This window comes from Chionomys nivalis, chromosome 14, assembly GCF_950005125.1.
Source record: "Chionomys nivalis chromosome 14, mChiNiv1.1, whole genome shotgun sequence".
Lineage (NCBI taxonomy): Eukaryota > Metazoa > Chordata > Mammalia > Rodentia > Cricetidae > Chionomys > Chionomys nivalis.
In genome coordinates, this window is record NC_080099.1 from 35563743 (window position 1) to 35572395 (window position 8653).

General features: G+C 41.7%; 1 pseudogene; it reads right to left on the reverse strand.

Moving 5' to 3' along the window:
• Positions 1 to 407: 407 nt before the first annotated feature.
• Positions 408 to 1536, reverse strand: LOC130887014 (60S acidic ribosomal protein P0-like; annotated as a pseudogene).
• Between the last annotated feature and the right edge of the window lie 7117 nt (positions 1537 to 8653).

Sequence of the window (8653 nt, forward strand, 5' to 3'; positions counted from 1 at the left end):
AATTCACCCCTCCTCTGTTTCTGTTCAGAAAGAGGCAGACCTCCCATGGATATCAACAAAGCATGGCATACCAAGTTACAGTAAAACTAAACATCACCCTCTCCCCCGTCCCACCTTGTATTAAAGTTGAACTAGGCAATCCAGTACAAGGAATAGGTGCCCAGGAGCGAGGAAGCATTAGAGACAGCCCTGCTGCCATCGTTAGGAGTCCCATAAGTAGACCAAGCTACACAACTGTTACATGCATGGAGGGGGCCTAGGTCAGTCCCATGCAGGCTCCCTGGATTTTGATTCAGACTCTGTGAGTTCCTATGAGCCAGGCTAGCCTTTTCTGTGGATTTTCCTGCGAGAGAAGTGGTTTTATGTTTCTCAGATTAAGCTGGCTGGGTTCCTTCCTCTGAGGGGGATCAATCAACAAGACCAAATCCCATATCCTCATCTGATTCCTCCAACTCTCCCTTGGTTTCAGCCTTGGCTGGGATGGCTGCAGCAGCAAAAAAGGCAGCGATGGGGCGGGGTCAGCAGCCACAGGGGCAGCAGCCCCCCAATGCAGATGGAGCATGCAGGAAGGCCTTGAGGTTTTTAGCAAATTGGAAGGCATACTCAGTCTCCACAGACAACGCCAGGGCCCGCTTGTACCCACCGATGATAGAGTGTGCCAATCATGCAACAGTCCAGTAACCAATCCTCAAGCACTGGCAACATTCCGACATCCTCTAGGAAGCGGGAGTGAAGAGTCAGGAACATGCGGATCTGCTGCATTTCTTTGGAACCCACATTGTCTGCTCCCACAGTGAAGCATTTTGAGCAATTATCCAAAAGTTGGATGCTCTTAAGGAAGCAGTTGGACTTCCAGTATGCCCTGTCTTTCCCGGGCATCACGGTAGTATGCCAGGATTTGCCACTCAGGGTTTAAAGATGACATCACTCTAATGAGGCCGCCTGATGTCAAGCACTTCCGGTTGTAAACTCTGCTGTTAAACACCTGCTATATGATTACCCCAAAGGGGAAGGGATAGATATTCTGCATGCTAGGCAGCGTGACTTCACTAGCACCTATTTTGTTTCAGAATGTCAATGGTACCATACATTGAGATTTTAGTGGTAATGCCTAACGTCTGGGAGAAAGAGGTTTTCCGGGACCTCAGACTAGTGCTCTGGACTGGCAAGTGACCTCACACAGGGTGATGGGCTCTAGAATGGGCACCAGCCACCACCTTATTAGCCAGCAGCATACCCCTAACTTCAGTGAGATCCTCCTTGGTGAACACAAAGCCCTCATTTCCCCGGATATGAGGAAGCTTTTTCTCCGGAGTTGGGTTGTTTTCCAGATGCCCTCAGGTGGCCTTGAGCATCATGGTGTTCTTGTCCATCAGCACCACAGCCCTTCCCTCACAGGAACATGCGGATCTGCTGCATTTCTTTGGAACCCACATTGTCTGCTCCCACAGTGAAGCATTTTGAGCAATTATCCAAAAGTTGGATGCTCTTAAGGAAGCAGTTGGACTTCCAGTATGCCCTGTCTTTCCCGGGCATCACGGTAGTATGCCAGGATTTGCCACTCAGGGTTTAAAGATGACATCACTCTAATGAGGCCGCCTGAAGAAAGAAGCGGAACCCCTTATTTTTAAACTTGATCTTCCAACCAAGATATTTGAAATATTTCTAAAGCTTGCTAAGTCTAGTATACATTTATTGTGTTTTTAACTAACATTTTAGCTTAATAAAGTAACACGTATGGATATCTGAGAGCTGTTTGGCTCAGACTCACTTGAAAAGCAATTTCAATCTGAGCCGAGTCCACCCTAGTTGTTGGCACATCTGCTGTGTCCCGCTTATTCCCTTAGCAGCTGCCACCAGCACATACATTCAGGACTGCAATCAAGAGGGTACCCACTGGATTCCAAAATGGAACATGAAACGAGAAGAAACGAGAAGAGGAGCGTGGACATTCTAAACTATAAGCACCTTCCAAAGGTAATCTTTTATTAATCCTGCAGTACCCATTGATATGCTAATTAAGACAGAAATCTTAGACTGGGATTGGGGGAGATTCTACAGATAGGCCTTTTAAAAAAATACTAAAATCAGTATTCCGCAAGAGAAGCCGACAAAATAATTAGTATCCTACAAAGTCCTGCTGTGGAGCTCTGCTAGAAGTTTTGCTTTCCCTGACGTATAGCACAGCTGGGCTGGGGCAGTTGGGACTCTTCCCAGCTACCACTCACGAACACAGCTTCTGCTGGACTCACTGGTCTATTACTAAACAGTGACACCTTTTCTGTTGTTCTCTTTGATTTTGTTTCTTGACATAGGATCTTGCTATGTAGTCCTTTTGCCCTACGTAGAACAAACTGACCTCCAACTTGCAACAATCCTCCTGCCTCTGCCTCCCCGGTTGCACGATTACAGGCACATTCTACCAAGTATCAAATACAAACGTCTAATTCCAAAATGGAAAACATGCAGTGGGTGAACCCCAAGTGTGAAATGGTCAGCTTTGGCATTAAACAAGAACATAGCCATGCCTACCTAAAGAACACTGTCCTCAAAGAGTGACAAATCATTCTCAGATCTAAGCTGAAGTATGTGGCTGTTATACATTACTAACAATCTTTGAACCTGTTCTTCCTATTTGGATGTGTAGTAGATGCATGTGTGCATGGCCCTGTGTGGATACATGTGGAGGCCAAAAGTCGACATAGGGTTAACTTCTTCAATTACTTTCCTGGAGATTTATTGAGAATCTCTCACCAGAGCTAGAACCCACTATTTCGGCTAAACTGGCCCGTCAGTGAGTGTCCAAGCTCCACCAGTGTTAAGGTTTAGGCACATAGCATCATAGCCAGCACACGGGTCCTCAGGATCAGAACTCAGATCTTCATGCCTGTGACACAAGCCCTTATACCTAAAGCCATTTCCCCAGTCCTTATTTCAGTCTTTAGAATGGGATTACAACAGTTCCTACATCAGAAGATTGCTTTGAAGAGTAAATGAGAGGCTGGGGGTGTAGTGCAGTGAGTAGAGCTAAGCCTGTGCTTACTTAGCAGGTGCAGGACCCTAGGTTCAAATCCCAGTACCAGCCCACCACCTACCTGTAAAACAAATAATAAAAATCCGGATACAGATATTAGGCTTCAACCCGAAAACCAGAGAAGCACAGCAGTCAAGCCACTAGAGAAGTCTTACCTGCAAAGGAGGCATGTCTCTGCTTGCTGCCAGCAAACAGAACCTATCTGAAAAAAAATGCAGCTGCCAAGAATTCATGCTTAACTCTGTTCTTTTATGTAGTTAGCCCACACTGGCACCATTTGTAAGTACATACTGCTCATTCATTTCCCAGCCACCCAGACCCTAATAATCACACAGAAACTATATTAATTATAATAGTGGTTGGTCAATGTCTCAGGCATATTTCTAGCTAGCTCTTATATCTTAAATTAACCCATTTCTATCAATCTGTATATTATGACAAGGCTGTGGCCTACCAGTAGGCACCTTTCTCCTTCAGAAGTTACATGGTGTCTGCCTACTCCGCCTTCTTTCTTCCTCTATCTCTGCTTGCATTTTCACTTTGCTATATTCTGCCCTGCCATAGGTCAAGGCAGCTTCTTTATTAACCAATGGTAATAAAACATATTCACAACATACATGAGAGGAATCACTTACAAGGTTGGGCAACTGCAGACAAAACACACCAAGCAGACTACATAGATTATGCAAAGTAAGCCTCTCTCTCCTCCCATATTATAGTCCCTCTAGTGCTGGGATTAAAGGTATATGACTCTAGTATTGGGATTAAAGGAGAGAGGCACTATCCCCTGGATTTGTTTCTGCATTGATTTTTGTGTAGCCTAGGGTGGCCTTGAACTCACAGAGATCCATTTGCCTCTGTCTACCAAATCCTGGGATTAAAGGTGTCTGCCACCACTGCCTGACCTCTTGGGGTTTAGCTTTGCCCTTCTGATCTTTAAGCAAGTTTTATTTATTAAAACATAAAGTATCACTATCCCCCCCCCCCAAAAAAAATAAAAGACTAAGGGAAAGAAAGCTTAGATCATAGACTGTCAAATAGTGTGTTTTCAATCAATAGCAGATCCCATTGCTACAGTGGCCTATATACAAGATTTCAAAGTTTCAACTAAAGCTGAGCCATTTAAGGATGAGAAGTTTAGCATACTGAGGTCAGTTCCTAGCTGTCACTGAAAGCTAATTGAGCTGCGATTTTCTTCAGAAGAGGTCAGCACTGAATGTAGTTTACTGGAGGATCAAGTGAAAGAAACCAGCAAACAACTTGGCAAGCCACATGTGAAGATTCTTTGCATCTCTGCCTAGGCTACAGCAGGTATTAGATACAAGAATACCCTTGTCATAGGTATGTTCTTCTGTGTTCTTCTCAATACAAGCTGCTTTCTTCCTGGCTGAAGCAGATTGGTGTGCTCAAATAAGAGCGGTGAAGGAAAGTTAAAAACCTGCAAGCTGGGCATGGTGCACGCCTTTAATCCCAGCACTTGAAAGGCAGAAGCAAAAGGATCTCTGTGAGTCTGAGGCCAGCCAGGTCTACATAGTGAGTTCCAGGACAACAAGAGCTATATAGTGAGACCCTGTCTCAAAAATAAAATAAGCAGAAACATCCTGCAGGGCCAGCATGCTTTCAAGGAGGCTCAATCCCGTGTTTTGAGCTTTATCAAATAATCTGCAGTTTAAGTGATGGGCGAAAAAGTGGACACATACTGAGTCAGTTATCGAGTTACTGGTCTCTCGTGATGTAATGAAGTCCTGATTCCATTTTACTTAGCAAAATATCCATAGCAATCAAAATCAATTTAGTCCTATGTTGAAGTATGAAATATGAATATGATTGCTAGAGGGATGCAATGGTATCGCCAGCTAATGAGCAAGTGAGACAGAAGTGAGTTATCAACCTGTCATTTAAAGACTCATTTGGGGCTAGTAATATGACTCAGGGGTTAAGAACACTGGTGGCTCTTGCGGAGAAACCAAGTTCGATTCTCAGCATCCACATGATGGCTCCTAAACATTCGTAACTCGAGTTCCTGTAGACCTGATGCCCTGTTGTGACCCCCTATTCTGACCTCGCAGACAGCAAGCATGTGTGTGTTATACATATACGCATACAGACAAAACACGCATAAAATAACTAGAAATCATTTTTTTTTAAAAATCTTAAATTCATTTATGAAACACATAGCTTTATAGTAAGGGGCAGCATTGTGTCAATTGGTAGTGGCTGCTAAGGTGCAAATCCCAGCTTGTCCTCTCTTGCCGTATGAGCATGCGCTACTTGGTGACCATAGCTGCTTTGACCAGAGAGACAATAATGCTCTACTTCAAAGGATATTCTAAAGACTGGATTATCTTTTAAAATAAGTTTATCCATTCCCAGCACTTATGTATATATTAGTGTCATTGAACTACAAGCTCTCATTGTCCTTATTTCATAAAATAAAAGAAGACAGGTAGGAAAAAGAGTCACTGGTGGATGCTCCCCTGCTTCTCTGATCTTTCGGGAAGGAGGGGGAACAGAAATTGAAATGTAAAATGAGGAAAGATTGCCTTAAAAAATAAAGAAAAGAATAATTCAAAAAAGAAAAGAAAGCAGTCAATTTTTAAGCTACTACTATGGTGTCAGATTTGGGGTCATTTTAGCAGTTCCCTCCTTGAGTAGAAATTCGCAGTCATTCTTTTTGAACACCTGGAACACTCAGAATTCAAGTTTGTCCATGAATCATTTTCTGCTCTGCATTTCCCCCCATTTCCTCCATATTCAGGTATCAAAGATACCTCAAGCTTTTCAAGAGAAGTAAGCTTGGCTTTTGGCTCTATGATCTTTTTAACACCTAGCTGGATGTATACTTGGATGAAATGAATGAACGTGATCAAAGCCAATTAGCCTTTGTGGAAACAAGTCGGAGGCACCATGGTGTTCTAATTAGTTGATAAGGCGTGAGCCTACGGTGAACAATGAAAATTTCTTAGCAGAGTGAGACACCTGCCTTAAACCTCAAACATAAGAACCTCCTTGATGAGTAGACTCTTCAACACGTCATCGTTTGGCCTCAGCACAACTGATCTGTTTAAGTTTTCCTCAGTGCACTATGCTGTTAACTCAACCTTACATTTATTCTTACCATTTCCTGAGACTCCTCAAAATCATTCTCTTGCTCAAAAAACAAAAACAAACAAAACACATGGTCTCATTTACAGAAAAGACTCTTCCAATAAATAGCAGAAATGCTTCCCTGAAACCCAGTCAGATACTTTTGTGAACTATCATGCATAACAATATCGCCCGACTCTGAAAAATCATTAGACTTAACACACGGTAACATTCACAGACCTCTTGGTTCTATCGCTTGGGCTCATTTGGACAGTTCTTGTACATAGAGTCCTATTGGCTATGGTCAGATCTCAGCTGCCGTAGTCATAAGGACATCTCAGCCGGCTTGTCACCACATTGCAAGATGTATTAGTGGGAGCTGGCTTTGGTTGACTGATGGGAACACATATATGCCTTTTTAGGTGCTTTGGGATGCACATGTTCTGACACCTGGATATGAGAGGGAATTTTGTAAGGCCAAACATTTCCAGAGGAAGGAAGAACATGTTTCCACCCCCATCAGCATAAGAGCAAGAACTGAAAACTGCTTCTAACCACTGAACCATTTCACCAAACTTTTGTTTTTAAACAGTACGATGCTGTAATCTAAATACTTGATCTCTCACTATAAATCTTTTCATCACTCTGCAATGAATAGCTAGCAATGTGCTGGATAATACCACTAAGTACATAGAGATTTAATTCAAATAAAGTAAGTTACTGGGCATGATTGTGCATTCCTTTATCCCAGTACTTGGAAGACAGAGGCAGGGAAATCACTGTGAGTTCAGGATAATTTTCTCTACAAAATGAGACCCTACTTCAACAACAACAACAACTAATAATAATAATATTTTAGAAAAGAGATTATGGATTCAATTTTTTTGAAAAATGATTATAAACAAAGTACCATTTTTCAAGGTAGTGATAGGGAACAAACCCAGAACCTTCTGCTTCCTGGGCTCTGTCACACTTTAGTAACCTCACTTACAACATTTAATCTGAACACCACACTTCCTAGACACTTAGGACTTTTTCAACATTGTTCACCCAGACTTTGTACTCCCAGTTTTGTGATCTTATTTCTTCTTAAACAGGATGTTATTATATTGCTCAGTCTGGCTTTAAAATTTCAACCCTCTTGCCTCAATTTTCCAACTACTAGGATTACATATTCAGAGCACAAGCATCTTTTTATTGATTTTATTGAGCTATACATTTTTCTCTGCTCCCTTCCCTTAATCTCCCCTCCCCTTCAATCCTCTTCCAAAATCCTCATGCTCCCAATTTACTCAGGAGATCTTGTCTTTTTCTACTTCCCATGTAGATTAGATCCATATATGTCTCTTGGAATTCTCATTGTTGTCTAGTTTCTCTGGGATTGTGAATTGTAGGCTGGTTTTCTTTGTTTTTAAAAGCCACTTATGAGTGAGTACATATGATATTTGCCTTTCTGCATCTGGGTTACATCACTCAATATGATGTTTTCTAGATCCATCCATTTGCCTGCAAAATTCAATATGTCATCATTTTTTTCCATTGTGTAGTACTCAATTGTGTAAATGTACCACATTTTCCTTATCCATTCTTTGGTCAAGGAGCATTTAGGTTGTTTCTAGATTCTGGCTATGAAAAACAATGCTGCTATGAACATAGTTGAGCACATGTTCTTGTGGTATGATTCAGCATCCTTTGGGTATATCCTTTGGGTCTTGCAGTAGATTGTTTCCTAATTTTCTGAGAAATTGCCATATTGATATCCAAAGGAGCTGTACCAGTTTGCACTCCCATCAGCAATGCAACAGTGTTCCTTTTACACCACATCCTTTCCAGCATAAATTGTCATCAGTGTTTTTGATCTTGGCCATTCTTGGCCATCTTAAGATGGAATCTCAGGATTGTTTTTACTTGAATTTCTCTGATGGCTAAGAATGTTGAGCATTTTGCTAAGTGTCTTTCAGCCATTTTTAGATTTCCCTGTTGAGAATTCTCTGTTTAGGTTTCTACCCCATTTTTTTGGATTATTTTTTTCTTTTGATGACCAATTTCTTGAGTTCTTTGTATATTTTGAAGATCTGTCCTCTGTCTGATGTGGGGTTGATAAAGATCTTTTCCTGTTTTGTAGGCTGCCATTTTGTCTTGTTGACTGTGTCCTTTACTTTACACAGCTTTTCAGTTTCAGGAGGTCCCAATATTAATTGTTTTTCTCAGTGTCTGTGCTGCTGGGGTTTTATTTAGCAAGTAGTCTCCTGTGCCAATGTGTTCAAGTATACTTCCCACTTTCTCTTCTATAAGGTTCAGCGTGGCTGGCTTTATGTTAAGGTCTTTGATCCATTTAGACATGGTAATAGATATGGATCTATTTTCATTCTTCTCCATGTTGATACCCAGTTATGTCAGCACCATTTGTTGAATGTGCTTTCTTTTTTCCATTTTATATTTTTTTGCTTCTTTGTCAAAAATCAGGTGTTCAAAGGTGTGTGGATTAATATCCGGGTCTTCAGTTCTGTTCTATTGGTCCTCCTGTCTGTT